At 47.9% G+C, this 17,878-nt stretch overlaps 1 long non-coding RNA gene and 5 other non-coding genes across 8 annotated transcripts; 1 reads left to right on the top strand and 5 right to left on the bottom strand.

Moving 5' to 3' along the window:
* Positions 1-7,975: 7,975 nt before the first annotated feature.
* LOC128109968 (uncharacterized) lies at positions 7,976-17,469 on the bottom strand. 3 transcript variants are annotated; one of them, XR_008217995.1, is made up of 3 exons: positions 16,801-17,467; positions 10,224-10,335; positions 7,976-8,888 (listed from the first exon to the last, which is right to left on the bottom strand). It is a non-coding gene; the product is annotated as an uncharacterized LOC128109968 (long non-coding RNA). The 3 variants fall into 3 exon arrangements; XR_008217994.1 differs by lacking the exon at positions 7,976-8,888 and adding an exon at positions 8,917-9,593 and having other exon boundaries at positions 16,801-17,466; XR_008217993.1 differs by lacking the exon at positions 7,976-8,888 and adding an exon at positions 9,636-9,984 and having other exon boundaries at positions 16,801-17,469.
* On the bottom strand, positions 11,044-11,116 carry Trnav-cac (transfer RNA valine (anticodon CAC)). Its single transcript has one exon. It is a non-coding gene; the product is annotated as a tRNA-Val (tRNA).
* Trnae-cuc (transfer RNA glutamic acid (anticodon CUC)) lies at positions 15,567-15,638 on the bottom strand. The gene has a single exon. It is a non-coding gene; the product is annotated as a tRNA-Glu (tRNA).
* Positions 15,909-15,980, bottom strand: Trnag-ucc (transfer RNA glycine (anticodon UCC)). Its single transcript has one exon. It is a non-coding gene; the product is annotated as a tRNA-Gly (tRNA).
* Positions 16,416-16,487, bottom strand: Trnad-guc (transfer RNA aspartic acid (anticodon GUC)). The gene has a single exon. It is a non-coding gene; the product is annotated as a tRNA-Asp (tRNA).
* Trnal-cag (transfer RNA leucine (anticodon CAG)) lies at positions 16,954-17,036 on the top strand. The gene has a single exon. It is a non-coding gene; the product is annotated as a tRNA-Leu (tRNA).
* Positions 17,470-17,878: the final 409 nt, after the last annotated feature.

The raw sequence follows: 17,878 nt of genomic DNA, 5'->3' as shown, positions 1-17,878 counted from the left end.
TGAGCTCAGTAGGACATCCACACACTTACACGCACACCAGGGCATGGCGGTGCCTTTAATCCCAGCACTTAGGAGGCAGAGGCAGATGTATCTCTGTGAATCTGAGGTCAGCCAGGTCTACAGAGGAAGTTCCAGGCCAGCCAGGGCCACATAGTGAGACCTTATTTCAACCAACAACAAACGTCCACATAACATGGGAGGGGGACTTGTTGGGGAGCAGAGGAGGTTCACTGGGAGTTGGGGATAAGAGAGGATAAGAGGGTAAATATGATCAGAGTAGATACATGTATGAAAAGGACACAATGAAACCCATTACTATATAATTAATAGATGCAGGTTTAAAAACAAGTGTCGAGGGGCAGAAGGGAGCTGGAAAGATGGCTCAATGATTAAGAGTTCATGCTGCTCTTCAGTGGACCCAAGTTCAGTTTCCCAGCACCCATGGCTTGTATATTCTTTTGTTCGTTTGTTTGTTTGTTTTTTGAGACAGGGTTTCTCCATGTAGTTTTGGTGCCTGTCCTGGATCTCACTCTGTAGACCAGGCTGGCCTCGAACTCAGACATCTGCCTGCCTCTGCCTCCTGAGTGCTGGGATTAAAGGCGTGCGCCACCGCTGCCCACACCCATGGCTTGTAACTACCTGTAACTATAGCAACGTGGACTCTGACATCCTCTTCTGACACAGCCACCCCAACCCATACATACGGTTAAAAAGAAAATCTTTTACTTATTATTTATTTATTTATTATTTATTTTTTTAAAGAAAGCAAGCTGCATGTGGTAGCTCACACCTACAATCCCAGCACTTGGGATGCTGAAGCAAGAGGATTGTTACAAGTTTGAAGCTAGCTTGGGTTACTTGAGACTCTGCCCTCAAAATTCGGGGGAGATAATTGTTAGTTCTTTCTTCCCCTAAGATCTTTATCCCATTCAACACACCCTGCATAAGGACACTCCTGACCCTTCTAGATAATGGGGTAAGAACAGCCCTTGTTAGAGGCTGTCACAGTTAGCTGCTGGATATTGTGACATAGGAAAGGAGACCCGTGTACTTTGTCCCTGGATTCTCATTAGTCTCTAGCGTGATGAAGGAGACGAGTTATTTTAGGACCGAGGACTGTCTCTGCCCTAGAACATCCATTTTGTCCCCAAGAGGCAAAGTGACAGTTCTGCACCCATGGTTTCCCTGGGAATTTCTGTCTTCTTTACCTGCTGTTAAGGCAGTTTTCCTTGGCTCTGTGGACAGTGTGTAAACATGGGGCTAAGCGAGGACAGCCACCAGTGTCCATCCTGGAGCCAACTTATCCGGGCAAAATTCTGGCTGTGCTTGGAATCTGAGGCCTTAGGGAAGTTCATCTGCGCAGGCCTCAACAACCTTGCATGGAAAACGAAGACTGTCCTGGCTCTGAGCATTAACTATGCGTAACATACCGTGGTAAGCATTTGCTACAAAGAGGGATTGATAATTTTAACATTGTTATTAAGAGTGCCCAGAGGGATGGATGTGGCGGTGCACACCTTGAATCACACGGGGGTGGGAGTGGGGAGGCAAAGTCAGGTGGATCTCTGTGAGTTTGTGGTCAACCTGGTCTACAGAGTGAGTTTCAAGCCAGCCAGGAAGAAGCCAGCTTCATCTGGAGCCACCATGCTCTTCCACCTCGATGGGAGCTCCAGACAGGCAGAAACACGGAGTGCAGGAGAGAACCAGCTCGAGAGCTTTCCTCCATTCCCCACATGCTCCGTGGCACGTGAGTGCGAATGCGTAAGCACACACACACACACACACACACACACACACACACACACACACACACACACACAGATCTGTTCCTGTTAGGTTAAACAGAAAAGGGTGGGGCCCTAGAACGTTACAGGTGTATTTATTAACATTCTCCAAGGTAAGAAGCAAAACCTCCTGCTGAAAAAACAACCTTGGGCCGCAAAGGACAGAGGAATCTGGAGGGCAAAGCACAATCACCAGGAGAAATTTGACTTTTCTCCTTCAACACCTTTTTCTCCCTTCACTACAGACGTCGATCACGTCAGCCAGTGTGCGCCCAGGCTGAGAACCACTGTCCAGAGATGAGGCGAGTTATTCTCAGACAGTCCGACAGTGTAATAGGAGAGAACGGAAAGGGCAGAAATGACTCTGGTCAATGAAGGGGCTGGGATGTGGCTCTACTTGATAGAGTGTCTGCCGCACAAGCAGGCAGCCTGGGCTAGATTCCCATCACTGCATAAATCAGGCGGTCCCTGTAACCCGGTGCTTGGGAGGGGAGGCAGGAGGATCAGCAGTTCAAGGTCATCCTCAGATGTATATGGGTCTGATAATAAATAATAATAGAAAAATAGCAAAATAAAAATGGAGACTTGCTTTGCTTTGAATGAATGGGTCTTTTACAAAAATGTCTTAAAACCAATCAACAGTTTTTATATAGTTTTCCAAAGAATGATCTGGACATGCGGGGTGGGGGGAGGAGGCAGACCTATAGTTTGAGCATTTGGGTTGATAAGACAGGAAGATCCCAAGTCTATTTCCCCTACCACACAGTTTGGATCATCTGAAGCATTATCTCTAGTGATATTATCAGCCCTCCAAGATTTCTCTCAAGTAGTTCCGAGAAACCCGGCATGCTACCCCACTGGTCCAGATGGTAAATAGGTGCTGGAGTGGAGATCTGGATTTTGTAGATTTCCCCATAAAAACTGAAGCAGTTTTGTCCACAATAAGGCCAGAAATGATGCATGGCTACAAATGTGAAAGTTTCAGTTCCAAAGCACCTCTAAGTTCAAAAGCTATGTTAATTTTCTTTTCTGAGACTATGGCACCCCCTAATGGAGACTGCTGTTCTCAATCTCTCTCTCTCTCTCTCTCTCTCTCTCTCTCTCTCTCTCTCTCTCTCTTGTGGTGTGTGTGTGTGTGTGTGTGTGTGTGTGTGAAAACAGTAACAAACAAAACCAGTAGTTTTTCTAGTCAAACTACCCTAGAAAAAAGGAGATGGCACAAACTAAAAGAGTATATATTTGAGACGATATCATGTACTCAGACTGATCTTGAACTTCTCCTGGAGCAGAGCCTAGCCTTGAATTCCAGGTCCTCTTGCCTCCATCTCCAGCAATGGGGGTGGGTTACAAGTGTGCGCTGTAGCACACTCAGTTGAGAGGAAGAAATTTTTTTAATTGAAAAAAATTACATGAAATAGATTTTTAAAAATAGAAAATCAGCTTAACAAACCAGTCCGGGCACCAAGTGTGAACAGGTGAGTTAACATCTAAGAATCACAGACACACTGGCCTTTGAGCCCGGCCTGCTGAGTGCTCAGGCTCACGTCGGCTCTCAGAAGTGCCTTTCTCTTTTTTATCTTCAGAAACCATTTCTACCATTTTCTAAAAATTACAGAAACTGCTGGGCGTGGTGGCACACACATTTCTTTTCTTTTCTTTTTTTTTTTTTTTTTTTTTGGTTTTTCGAGACAGGCTTTCTCTGTGTAGCTTTGTGCCTTTCCTGGAACTCACTTGGTAGTCCAGGCTGGCCTCGAACTCATAGAGAGAGATCCGCCTGGCTCTGCCTCCTGAGTGCTGGGATTAAAGGTGTGTGCCACCACTGCCTGGCGCCTGTTCATATCTTAAAAACAAAAACAAACAAAAACAAACCACCCTCGACAGATTTGGTATCACACACACTTTAATTCCAGTACTCCATAGGCAGAAGCAAGAGGATCTCTGTGAATCTGAGGCCAGCTTGGCCTACATATCACGTTCCAAGCCATCCAAAGCTATACAGTGAGACCCTATTTCAAAATAACTAATACACAAGCCACGTGGTATCTTGAACTGTTCCAGGACTCTGCCAGCAGGGAGCCGGTATAACTTTGAAAAGTAAACACCACCGAGCGGTGGTGGCGCACGCCTTTAATCCCAGCACTTGGGAGGCAGAGCCAGGCGGATCTGTGAGTTTGAGGCCAGCCTGGGCTACCAAGTGAGTTCCAGGAAAGGCGCAAAGCTACACAGGGAAACCCTGTCTCGAAAAACCAAAAATAAATAAATAAATAAATAAAAAAGTAAAAAAAAAAACAAAACACAAAGCCAGTCTGGTCCTCATAGAAAGTTCCAGGACAGCCAGGGTTGTAGATAGAGACCCTGTCTCAAAAAACCTGAATAAAGCCGGGCAGTGGTGGCGCATGCCTTTAATCCCAGCACTGGGGAGTCAGAGGCAGGCGGATCTCTGTGAGTTCGAGGCCAGACTGGTCTAGAGAGCGAGATCCAGGAAAGGCGCAAAGCTACACAGAGAAACCCTGTCTCGAAAAACAACAACAAAAAACAAAAAACCTGAATAAATAAAGGACATTTAAAGAAGGAGGTAGAAGGGGGGATGTCTCAAGTTCCAGGCTTGGGCTATGTAGCTAAACTCTGTTTAAAGATCAAAAAGGGTAGAGGGGCACAGTGGGGATGGCTTTTCTCTGCCCCCAAATAAAAATCACTGGGAAGACAGAGAGGCTGGAGGTTGATGATACCTCGGGGGCTGGAATCATCTGGAACTGCTCATTCATGTGAGTGAATTATGCTGGTTATAATGTGCATACATTGGTAAGTTGTCTTGCGCTTTTGAGCTCACAAGGAAGCTGGCTCTGGAAGCGGGGCTGTCCCTTGCCCCCATTTCAGACCCCAGCACGCTTGTTTCACAGCATGTGACACACAGCGCCCTCCCTGACCCCTTGCCTATGAAGGGGAAGAACAGGGTGTGGCTGCATCTTAGCTGAGGTTGTAAGCAGGATCGCGAACGTGTGGCTTCTCAGAAAGTATCTTTTTTAAAAAAAAATTTATTTTATTTAGCTATTTTACCGTCAGGGCGTTGTACTTCTCATGTCCAGGATGGTGGGTTCTAAGTGAGAACTAAGAGGAAGATGTGTCACTTTGTCTAATAGAACCGGTGTCGTTTCCTCCTTAGTCAGTTTCTCCCAAGGAGGTACAGACTCCGTTGCTTAAGTGAGTAGACAGAAATAGCCAAGATACAAGGTAACGACTGGAAGTTATTCAGTGACTACAGTCGAATGTCCGGTCTTTCTCTCTTGAGAAGCCTGTACCCAAGCTCAGGTATGTAAGCTGTGTCCTGTCTTTTTCCTAAGCTCCTCCTCTGTGCAGCCTTCAACGGCTGTACTTGAGTCTGTATTAAACAAGGTGGCGTCTCTACCTAGAATCACTCCCAGCACTCAGGAGGTGCAGGCAGGAGGATAAGCAACAGTACTTGCCATCTCTCCAGCGCCTGAAGGACTTTTCAAACCGAGATTTTAAACATGAAGATTAAGAGAGACGGGAAAGAATAAGACATACTTAAGTGTTCGTATGGGCTCCTCCAGGGAGAGCCACAAATAAGTGTCTTGACATAAGCCATATATACCTGAGGTTGTATCTCAAACGGTTGCTTAGGAACAGTTGCTTAGGTTGTTCTAGGAGTCAGGGTTTCTGGTGAGAGTCCTGGAACACTGTCTCTCCACAGATGGGAAGGGTCATAATGCCTTAAGTAAATGTTTCGAATTGTGTTTGCAGTACTTTTTTTTTTTTTTAAATCAGATTCTCTCTCTATTATGTAGCTCTGACCATCCTGAAACTCACCAGAACTTACAGAGGTCCACTTGCCTCTGCCCCCTGAATGCTGAGATCAAAGGCATGTGCTACCACGGCCAGTCCTACAGTCCTTGATTCTCAATTGGAATCTTCAGTTCTTCAGCCTGACTCTTTCCCAGATCCCCACAAATGTCCCTGTCTTCCTGTCCTCTTGGCACACAGACCTCTGGATTTCCTCACTCTCACCTCTCTGTGGAAACAGGGTCTCTCTAGTCCTGGCTATCCTGGAGCTTGCTATGTAGCCCAGGCTGTCCTCAAACTCACAGAGATCCCCCTGCCTCTGCCTCCCGAGTGCTGGGATTCAAAGTGTGCGCCACTGGCTCTGTAGAACAGATTTTAAATCAGGGGTCCTCAACCTTGCTACTGCTGAGACCCTTTAATACAGTCTCTCATGTTGTGGTGTCCCCCAGCCATGAAATTATTTTCAATGCTACCCCATAATCGTAATTTTGTTACTGTTATGAGTTGTAATATAAATATCTGATGTGCAGGATATCTGATATATGACCCCAGTGAAAGGGTCGTTTCACCCCTAAAGGGGTCTCAACCTCTAGGTTGAGAACTGAAAACAAAGTGACACTCCAGTGTAAAAAGGAATTTGTGGACATCAGTGTAAATGGCCAGGGTTTGGGATCTAGGCCATCACTTAATGGAATGGGACCACAGTATGTCTATAACTGTTCTTGATGTATAACTTTTTGTTTGTTTGTTTGTTTTTCGAGACAGGGTTTCTCTGTGTAGCTTTGCAGCCTGTCCTGAAACTCGCTCTGTAGACCAGGCTGGCCTCGAACTCACAGGCATCCACCTTCCTCTGCCTCCTGAGTGCTGGGATTAAAGGTGTGCACCACCACCGCCCGGTGACGTCTAACATTTTTTTTTTGTTTTTTTTTTTTTGGTTTTTCAAGACAGGGTTTCTCTGTGTAGCTTTGCGCCTTTCCTGGAACTCACTTGGTAGTCCAGGCTGGCCTCAAACTCACAGAGATCCACCTGCCTCTGCCTCCCGAGTGCTGGGATTAAAGGCGTGCGCCACCACCACCCGGCTACGTCTAACATTTTAATGATGGTGGTTATCTCCTAAGATGATTACAAGGATTTGATGGCACTGTAAATTAGTCTGATACAAAGTAAATGGAAAACGAACAATTATGATTTCAAAGTTCACATTAGTAAATTAAAGATTCTGAAAATTCTGGTGTGATGACTCACGCCTCTAATCCCAGCACTCGGGAGGCAGAGGCAGGCAGATCTCTGAGTTCAAGGCCAGCCTGGTCTACAGAGCACAGAGAAATCCTGTCTCGAAATACAAAAATGTTTACTAAAAAAAAAAACAACCCAAAACCAAACCAAACCAAAACCAAAAAAAACCCTTGAAAGTTACTTAATAAAAGATAATCTTCCGCCGGGCGGTGGTGGCGCACGCCTTTAATCCCAGCACTCGGGAGGCAGAGCCAGGCGGATCTCTGTGAGTTCGAGGCCAACCTGGGCTACCAAGTGAGTTCCAGGACAGGCGCAAAGCTACACAGAGAAACCCTGTCTCGAAAAACCAAAAAAAAAAAAAAGATAATCTTCCAAAGTTAACTCAACTGTTGAGCCCGACGGGGTGGGGGTGGGGTGCACCACTGCAATTACAACACTTAGGCTAAGGCAGGTTGATTTCTGAGTTCGAGACCAGCCTGGTCTTCAGGGCTACGCAAATGAAACCTTGTCTGCGGTGGGGGTGGGGGTGGGGCGATTAGGCAGAAGTGACGGGAACTCAGTTGGAACGAAAGTGCCCGTTTCCCTTGAGAAGGCTGGGGGTTCTCCTGGTCACTGCCCCGGCCACAGAGAGGGCTGGAGGTGCCCTTTCTCTGCTCCTCTCTCCTCCCTCAAGTGTGTGGCCCCCGAGAGTCACATCCGGTCCCCATTGTCCAGAAATGAGCTCAACCCCCAACCCCCCTCCCCTTCCCGTGACTCACGCTGGACTACCCGGAAAGCTCTTTGGGGACCGTGGGACCGGGCAGGAAGGCGGGGCGGCCAGGGGATGAGGCGGGGCAGTCTGCGCCCCGGAGAAGAAACCGGAAACTAGGGATGGGCCAAGTGGTCTGCAAGGCCTCAGGTCCGCAGTTCTGTCTCATGCTTTCTAGAAATGTATTGCAACCCAGGCCAGCCCCAGACTTGTCTGGGACGCCACCACACACACGACATCCCTCTGTTTTCGGTTGGCCTCCGTTGTTAACTAGTTGTTACAACTTGCTTTCTTCCTGGTAGATGGGCCTATCTGCAAAAACCAGCCTCAAGAAATCTTCCACCTCCAAGTCTGTGCTCCATGCTGTGTGTATTATCACATTGTCTGTTAATATAAGAAAATACCATAATGGGTACAAAATGAAGTTTATTTAACTCTCATTTGGAGGCCAAAGGTCCAATATCAAGTGCTATCATGTGTTAGTTCTCTGGTGAGGATCTCATGGTGAAGAGAGGAGACAGATGGAGAGATCCGGTGATCAGGAAGCCCAGAGAACTGAGGGGCCAGACTTAAAAAACAAAACAAAACCAAAAAAACAAAACCAACTTTATCTCAAGAGCTACATTGATGATGAAGGCAACTCCAATGATCTGAGCACCTTCTACTGCTGTGTGTGTGTGTGTGTGTGTGTGTGTGTGTGTGTGTGTGTGTGTGTATGTGTGTCTTGGGCGCACACACTTTTGTGCAGGAATGCAGTTGTGATGCATGGATTAACTTACTTATTGGACCCTACTTTTTTTTATTTTTAATTTATTTTTATGTGTGTGGGTGCTTTGCCTGCATGCATATGTCTGTGCACCAAGCTGCTGGGTGTCTGGTGCTCAGGGAAGCCGGAAGAGGGGGTGGGTTCCTCTGGAGGAGCAGTTCTTAACCACTGAGCTGTCTCTCCAGCCCCATCAGGGCTACTTCTTACAGCTTCTACCACCTCAGCACAGCCACAACAGGGACCAAGCTTCTAGCACACAGACATTTGGGGGGACACGCTTAAACCATATCCAGCCCATGAGGCAACATATTCACGACTCAACACATGGATACATTGGGGCGGTGTTATTTTGCCCAACACGATGGGTCAAGGTCAGGGTCCGGCTAGAGGTTAGTGTATGATTTAGGGTCAAGGTCAAATTGCAGCTCAGTCCTCATCCACCCCTAATGGAACTCGGGGTGATGAGTGGACTCGGAATGCCAGCACAATGGTGAGCTCTTTCCTTCTGATTCCCAGGACGTGGTTTTCACTCTGTGTTCTGGAGTGTTTGGGCCTGAAGGTGAGAGCAGACCATCGCATACTTTGCATTAGATAAATAATTTTTTAAAAAGATATACAAAACAAAAACTCAGGTGGCTGAGGCAGGAGTATCACCTTGAGTTCAAGGCCAGTATGGACTACAGTATGAGACGCTGAGTTCTGTATCATTCTTCAGTTTTGGATGAGTGAATTTTTAAGTATATAGTAAAAAAGTAAAAATTATCCAGGCAGAGTAGCATACACCTTTATTCTCAACAGTAGGGAAGCAGAAGCAAGCAGACCTCTGTGAATTTGAGGCCTTCTTGGCGTATATAAGGAATTCCAGGCCAGCCAGAGCTACATGGTGAGAACTTGTCTTTAAAAAAAAAAAAGAAAGAAAGAAAGGAAGGAAGGAAGGAAGGAAGGAAGGAAGAAAGGAAGGAAGGAAGGAAGGAAGGAAGGAAGGAAGGAAGGAAGGAAGGAAGAAAGAAAGAAAGAAAGAAAGAAAGAAAAAGAAAGAAAGAAAGAAAGAAAGAAAGAAAGAAAGAAAGAGGGGGAAAAGCTATATTAAGAGCACTGTTTGCCTGGTTGCTCTTTCATGGGACTGGGTTCTGTTCCCAGCACCCACATGGCAGCTCCAGTGTCTGTAACTCCAGTTTCAGAGGATTCAATGCCTTCTTCTGGCCTCTGAGGGCACTGTATTGCATGTAGTGCACAGACGTATATGCAGGCAAAACACCTATTAAAATGCACTAAAAATAAATAAAAGAGGCCAGGCAGCTATGGCACACACCTTTAATCCCAGCACTCCGGAGGCAGAGGCAGGCGGTGAGTTCTACAGAGCGAGATCCAGGACAGGCACCAAAGCGACACAGAGAAACCTTGTCTCGAAAAACCAACCAACCAACCAAACAAATAAATAAATAAATGGGACCAGGGAAGTCTGGTTGAGGCAGCCAGAGTTCCCAGTCCAAAGTCGGAAGCAGGCCGTCCTGAGTTCCAAAGGAAGAACAAAGAGCATGCAGCAGAGAGTCACCCGGATGCTTGCTGAAGCCGACATGCTGGAGCTCCCAGCTGACAGTTCTGGCTTTCTTAGTGAGGGCTGGGAACCCGAACTCGGGGTTTCAGGCCTACAAGCAAGCACGTTATTGACTGCCGTCTCTCTCTAGCCATGGGGATTATTTTTTCCATAAACATTGTAATTATTTTGAGATAGAGTTTCTCTGTGTAGTCGTGGCTGTCCTGGAACTCGCTCTAGAACTCAGAGGTCCGCCTACCTCTGTCTCCCGAGTGCTGGGATTAAGGGCGTGCGACACCACTGCTCAGCTCCTGAAACTTATTTTTCTGTGTGTGTATGTATACCACCCACCTGCAGGACGGAGGTGTCAAGTCCTCAGGAACCGGGGTTCCGGGTGGTTGTGGCCCACCTGGGTCCTCCGCAAGACCTCTCGACAGCTGACCCAATTATTTTCCTTCTGGCCCTAGAAAATAATTTTTTAATGAAAATAAAATATATTCTTTCAAACTGATTTAAAAATCAAGGACCTTAAGGTTCCTCGTGGAAAGAGACTGTAGAGAGGGAGAGAGGAAGAATAATTTTCAAGTCCAAGGACTGGACGGTGACATCTTAAACCACGCACAGCAGAGGCAGGTGTAAATAACAGAGATGGGAGCGTCTCTGCTACAGGAAGGTTAATGATGCCGCATTATAAAGCGAGATTTAAAAAAGATCACGGGGAGGGGGTTTGGATCTCAGTACAGGTTATCAACACTGGAGGAGGGGGCATGAGGCAGTCCCCGCTGAAGAGATCAGAGCCCTTCCGGGGGCAGAAGTCAGAACTGACGACTCCACCCACGCACTGAGCAGCCGTTTCTGGCTCTCGGGGTGTCCACAGTGCCTTCTGGAAGACACGATCCAGAAGCTGAAGGGCAACACAAGAACCTGCGGGTCTCTCGCTGCAGAAACAAAATCCACCCTAATTAGTGTCACTGCCCTGGGAGGAACGGTTCATCGCCACCACTCTGCCCTCGCTCGCGTAATTGTTAACTGCGATGTTCCAGTCCTCATAGAAACCAGGAGACGTGGGATTTCACTCTGAATTGCTTAGATCCTTCAGTGGGTTCTCACTTTAAATTCTTTCGATCCTTCTATAGGGGTGAAAAGACGAAAATGAAAAACACAAAGCTGCTGTTTCCGCCCGGTTTCGAACCGGGGACCTTTCGCGTGTGAGGCGAACGTGATAACCACTACACTACGGAAACTAGCTGCTCACCAACTTCTTATAAGCAAGTTACATTTGGAGTAACTTTATTGTTTTCTGGCTCTTGTTCTTAAATTCAGCCCAGCAAATCAGGCAGGTTCCACTCTGAGGTTAGATGGCTTTCACCCGTGGAGGTACGATGGTACCGCCGAAGAAAACGGCCAGCAAGACTAAGGCCAGGACCCCGAGGCCATGGGAAGAGCTCCAAGCTTCCGTAAACACCCATCGTTTTTCAGATCCTGAGGGTCTGGAAATGCCTGGCTCATGAGTCTAGGGCACCCCCTGGTGCCCAGCATCTGCTGTGCCGCGGGATTAGAGAAAAATGGAGCAGACATCAGGCAGGAAGCCACTTAGGTGAGGGCCTTGGCATGAAGGACGCCGCAAGCCCAGGCCAGAAACAATGAAAATGCATCTTACGTTTGTCCTGAACCTAAGTAGAAAACGTTTTCAGGCTTTTTAGTCTAGCTCTTTTTTTTTTTTTTTTTTTTAAATGAGTCAAAATGTATATTTATTCATTTCTGGCATTTGAAATGCTCTTCGATGACATTCTTGGCATTAGTACTTAACCACTGCACAGCTGCATCCCATTGGCCGCTTTATAGGGTTTCCCTCTGGGTCGGTTTCGCAGAGGCCTGCCCATTCCCCTAGGTTTTTTTTTTTTTTCAACCATCAACCTTCGGTACTCAGCCCTAAGGTCTCCCTCCAATTTACAGGCTCTTCACACTTGGGTGCAAACTCCAACTTGGTGCTTAAAGAATTTGAATTTTACCTGTTATCTGTATTATGTAATTACAGCATTTAATGCCTACAGAGTGTTCACTATTTCCCAGTTGTTATCCTGTGTTATCTTGACCTACCTTTTTGTTTTGTTTTGAAGCAGGATCTCTCCATGTTGCCCTGGCTGCCCTGGAACTTGATAGATAGAGACTATGCCTGCCTTTGCCTCCCAGGAGGTGAGATTAAAGATGTCTCTAACCTCCTAGGTTTGTTTTTATGTTACAGTGTAAATACTTGTAAAAATTAGCTCAAACCAGCCATAGTAGAAGACATGTGTGATCTTAGCACTCAGGAATTCTAAGGCAAGGAAAGGTGAGGTTTGTGGCCAGCCTTAACTATAAGCCAAACCCTTTCAAAAAAACAAACAAGAGGTCAGGTTCCTTTGCCAAGTCTTTACTCGGGAGGAAGAGGCCAGTGGATCTCTATGAGTTCAAGGTGGACCTGCCTGTTTGGAATTAAAGGTATTCACCACCATACCCAACTGGTCATGACCTTTTGTCAGAACACGATGGGTACAGAGTGGGAACAGTTATCCCTGATGGTCTAGTCGCTAGAATTCGGTGCTTTCACCTCTGAGGGCTAGGTTCCATTTCCAGTCAGGGAATCTTGTTCAAACTCATTCTTAACCCATTTTTGGGGAACATTTATACTTTAGAAATCAACATAGAGGCAGGTGGTGGTAGTGCATACCTTTAATCTCCGTACCCAGGAGGCAGAGACAGGCAGATCTTTCTACAGAACAAGTTCCAGGACAGCCAGATCTACACAGAGAAATCCTGTCTCAATAAACAAACAAACAGAAAAAAAAAAGAATTCACATAGAAAGATTGGATTAACATACATAGTATTAATAGGATAGAGGTCCTCCTTCCCTCCCTCCCTTCCTTTTGTGTATTTACTCCCTGTTCATTGGGCCCCCAAGAGCAGGTGTTGTCCAGAGGTTTGGACTGCACAGGTAATGTCACCGGTTCCCCTGCTGTCTCCACTTGGATGGTTCTTCTCAGGGAGCCCAATTAGGGAGCCCAATCAGGACACTTAACTCCTTTACATATTTTAGGAATGGAGTCATTCTCAATTCGTTTGATCGGGTGGGGCGGCAGAGGAATGAGGACACACTTCTGTCCATAATAAACTTTATATGTGAAATGAGCTAAAATGAGTTCAGCAAAAGCAGGCTCTGAGATCACCAAGGTCCATGGTGACAGTGACAGGTCCTCAGTGAGCTTCACCCATAGTCATGTGCTCTTCAGGATGTTTGAAAGGTGGACCAGGCTTTGACAAGTAGAGCAGAGGATTGTGGAGTATTTGTCCACAGTTGTAATATTGACTAGATGTAAAAGCAAGATTTCCTAACCAAGAATTAAACCCAGGCCAGGGTGGTGACTGTAATGAACCCGAGTCACTAGACCACCAGGAAGGCATGATGAATATTTTTACATAGTGCACTCTGGGAAAACTTTTCAGGACTAGTTTGAATATTTTTGTTTGCTTGTTTGTTAGTTTTTCTGAGATGAGGTCTCATGTAATCTAGGCTGGTCTCCAACTTGACAGGTAGCCAAAGATGGCCTTGAACTCCTGATCCTACTGCCTCTGCATCCCAAGTGCTGGGATTGCAGATGTGGGCTGTGGTGCCCCTTTTTGAGTATGTTCTAGTAGCTTTTAGATATGCCTGAATATTTGGGAGAGGGTGTTTGTGTCTCTGGTACATTGGCTGCCTCTTGGGTCAGACATAGGTGGAGGTTTCATTGACGGAAAATGTGGAGCAAGACTATTACAAATCACACTAGGGAAGAGAAGAGTCCTTCTTGCAGTACGTCTGTCTGGCTGTACTGCTCCTTTGGGGCCCCATTTTCTTAGGAAGGGCCCTGTGCTGTGTGAAATGTGTCGGGATTTTGTGCATTCCCCAGTTGATCCATTTGATGTCAGTTTAGCTCCCAAACCCCAGTGGGACTCTGAGAGGTCAGAGGCTGCGCTTTGGCTGTCCCTAAGTCCTTCCAAATTGGCCAAAAATCAATCTTTTTTATTTCCCCTGGTTTTAATGTCTGCTGTGAAAAATTAATGGAGTTAGCAGAACATGGTAGCCAGCACTTAAGAGATAAGAAGCAAGGGGCAGGATAATTGCCTCAAGCTTGAAGCCAGCCAGGACTTCACAATGAGTGGGTGTGGGAATAAGAGAGCGTAATAGTGAAGATGAATACTAGCCAAGTAATAGATACGTGAAAATATATATATATTACTATATATTGTATAATAGAATATGACAGAATGTTGTAAGGGCTATTCTTGGTTGTCAACTTAACTATATTTAGAATTCACTAAAAGGATTCTCAAAGAATTAATAAAAAGAGGCTTTTTAAAAAAGTTGTATTCGCCGGGCGGTGGTGGCGCACGCCTTTAATCCCAGCACTCGGGAGGCAGAGGCAGGCGGATCTCTGTGAGTTCGAGGCCAGCCTGGGCTACCAAGTGAGTTCCAGGAGAGGCACAAAGCTACACAGAGAAACCCTGTCTCGAAAAACAAAAAACAAAAAAAAAAAAAAAAAAAAAAAAGTTGTATTCATGGGGGGCTGGAGAGATGGCTCAGAGGTTAAGAGCACTGGCTGCCCTTACAGAGGTCCTGAGTTCCCAGCAACATGGTGGATCACAACCATCTATAATGAGATCTAGCACCCTCTCTGGCCTGCAGGCATATATGCAGATAGAACACTGTATACGTAATAGGTAAATAAATCTGCCATGGGGGTAGGGGGTGGTGGACGCCTTTAATCTCAGCACTTAGGAGACAGAGGCAGGTGGATCTCAGTGAGTTTGGGGCCAGCCTGGTCTACAAACCGAGTTCCAAGACAGCCAGGACTGTTACACAGAGAAACCCTGTCACCAAAAACCAAAAGAAAAGAAAAGGTTTTAGTAATGGATGTAATTGTCTCTGGCTTTTAAGAGTCCCAAAGCCGCTATTTATCATTTGGAGTTCTCTTCTACTAATGGAAAATTCAGCAAAGACTTCTGACATTCTAGCCATAGTTCCCACCAATTACTCAGAGGTTCCTGATTAGAGACACTGAGGATGTCACACCTGAAGGGGTTAAATGTTCAAATGATGAAATGATCTTGGGAAAAGTCCGTCCTGGGCAGCTGGGTACTGTTATCACACGCTGTGTTTTCTGCCCTCTGTATTACCATCACCGAGATCCCCTGGAGTTTTGCAAAAGATTTGCACGTTTAGGGATCAGGAGCCCAGAAGACTCAAGTCAACCATCTATCTGCCTGCGTTGCAGTATCCAAGAGGATGATGGAGAGCTCACCAGGAGCGGGTGAGGCAGTCTAGAGAGATTCTTTTCAGAACTAAGAGCCCGCGATGTCGTAAGGTGATCCTGGGCGCTCTGCGTGGCGTGTGTGTGCCGCGTGTGATGGTAGCGGTGTGTCGACTGGGCACCAAGAGAAGCAGAAAAACTGAGATGTGCAAATTGTAAATTTCCGGGCTTCGGAAAGAGTAGGGACCGGATGAGCACTGAGGGTAAGAGGGTTAGAACGGACAGGAGTGCAGAGGCGATGAGAAATGTACGGTGCATGGTGAGGTGGTGCTGAACAGCATGAGGACAATGAGAAATCTTTGAGGAAAAGGAAAACTTACTGTAATGGATACTAGGAAATGGCGGTTACATAGTTAAAAGCAACACTTCCCTGACCGGGAATCGAACCCGGGCCGCGGCGGTGAGAGCGCCGAATCCTAACCACTAGACCACCAGGGAGTGATAGGAAAAAGTTTCCCTTAACACATCCTAGCTGTGATTAGATGTTCATTACTACTTATAGATTGGACTGCTTGATAGCCAGTTATTCTTGATGACGCTGGAAATTCTCCGCTCCCCACATCCTCAAAAACGTCTCGGCCCCGCTGCCTCCCTCCTTCCTTCCTTCCTTCGCTCAGACGAGCGATCGGTCGGTCGCGCAGTCTCGGGACAAGCTGAGGAGATGTCAGGGCCACCTTCGGCCCTGGACCTTGGCAAAACACCGGCAGCTGCGTTGGCCGGGAATCGAACCCGGGTCAACTGCTTGGAAGGCAGCTATGCTCACCACTATACCACCAACGCCGCACCGCCGGGACGGCACCCACACGACGCCGGGGACTGACACCCGACAGTGCACAGCGGCGACGGCGACATCGCCTACCGGCTCCCGCCCTGAGCCCTCCCCACGGGGAACGTCCGGATGTCAAAGCCAACGCCCCCGCCCGAGCCACCGCCGACCGGGGCTCCGCCGCTGCGCGCTGTTCCCCGCCGTCCCAGCCGCGCCTCCCGCACGCACACGTCGGGCCCTGAGGGCGCTCTCGCCACCTGACTGCAGCAGCAACCCGGCGTGCGCGAGGGCCACGGGGAAGAGCGGGCGTCCGGGACCGCTCGGGGCGGGTCACCACCAAGACTCGCCTGGCGCACCGGGGGCTCAGGACACGAGAGCCGCACGCCCCAAGGGCCAGCGCGCCCGAGGCTGGCTGCCCGTCTGACTAAAAAAAAAAAAATACAAGGCGTCTCCTCGTCGGGGAATCGAACCCCGGTCTCCCGCGTGACAGGCGGGGATACTCACCACTATACTAACGGGGAGGACGGCGACGACACCCTCACCGCGACACGGGGCCCTCGCCGTCGCTCCAGCCAGGCCCTAAGCTCTCCCTCCCGCCATGGCCGACCCCTGCACCCAACCCGAGTCCCCGGGACGCCGCCACAACGCCCCTCGCACCAGGACCCGGCCCCGCGGGCATTCACCCAGTAGTTGTCCTCTGCCTTCTTCTCCGGAGAAGAGGCTCCGGCTGGCAGGCATGCATTGTTGCTGCGCTGGTTCCTACACCGAAGATGGTGGGACGCGGCCCGGCTGGGGAACGACCCGAGAGCCGGGGGCTTGGAGCATCGTGCCCACCTGAGTAGACTGCGGTTGCTTCTTTTCTGTGGAGAGCTCCGCAGCTTCGATCTGGAGTCCGGGTGTCCCGGCTGCCGGACCCAATCACCGAAGGATGAGCGAGCGCCTTCACGTTGTCCCTGCCAAGTGGGCTGCTGCACGCTCCGACGCGCAGTCAGGATGGCCGAGCGGTCTAAGGCGCTGCGTTCAGGTCGCAGTCTCCCCTGGAGGCGTGGGTTCGAATCCCACTCCTGACAATCTCCTTTTCTCACTTGGCTTCTTCATTGTCAGCAATTTGCTGCTTTCATGCATCTTTTCTCTTCCTGTCTAGACATAAATATCAAACTTTATATGCACCTGAACTGACCCTCTCCACTCCCCCGCCCCTAGTCCCAGTCCCCGCTCCCTTTTCTTGGGGATGCTAGGCAATCGGTGCCATTGAGGCACACCCCAGGTCCTTTTATACTCAGGCCTTACTTCATTGTCTCTAAATGTTGTCAGCCTCACCCCTCACCCCTCACCCTCACCGTAAGTTAATATTTCTAGTTTTTCTCCTGATTGCTTCTGCGTTTTCGATCTTCGCTAAAAGAGTATTACACTTCATGCTGAACCTTTTTCTAGGCCCTTTACAATTTTGTTTCCACATTTGGTACAGTACTTTATTCTAATTACATGTAGAACTTTTTTTCCCCCTCACTGCTTTCTGATACTAGTCTTTACACACTAAATTTCTGATGTGTGTACTTAATTCTGAACTTTATTCATGTTCGGCTTGTTTGTGGGTTTTGCCCAGGCCTTGGGAATACTGGACAAGTACTTTACGTGTTAGATACAACCCCTGCTCCTTTCGAAGTTTTGAGACGGCGTCTCACAGAGTTGTCCAGAGTGGCCTCAAACTGTGTGGCACAGGCTGGCTTCACACTTCAGATCCTCCTGCCTTGAACTCGGATTGAAGCCGCCCCAACTCTCCATCCTTCCCCTCCTGCGTTCCCCGACACTCCCTTTCTCCCCCTTTCACTATCCTTTAAGTAGCACTTTTTTTTGGGGGGGGGGGTTCGAGACAGAGTTTCTCTGTAGCTTTGGAGCCTGTCCTGGACTA

Source organism: Peromyscus californicus, unplaced genomic scaffold (assembly GCF_007827085.1).
Source record: "Peromyscus californicus insignis strain IS unplaced genomic scaffold, ASM782708v3 Scaffold_14__1_contigs__length_90479793_seg_2, whole genome shotgun sequence".
Classification (NCBI taxonomy): domain Eukaryota; kingdom Metazoa; phylum Chordata; class Mammalia; order Rodentia; family Cricetidae; genus Peromyscus; species Peromyscus californicus.
The sequence above is the reverse complement of the archived record's forward strand: the minus strand, read 5'-3'. Positions and strand labels throughout refer to the sequence as shown.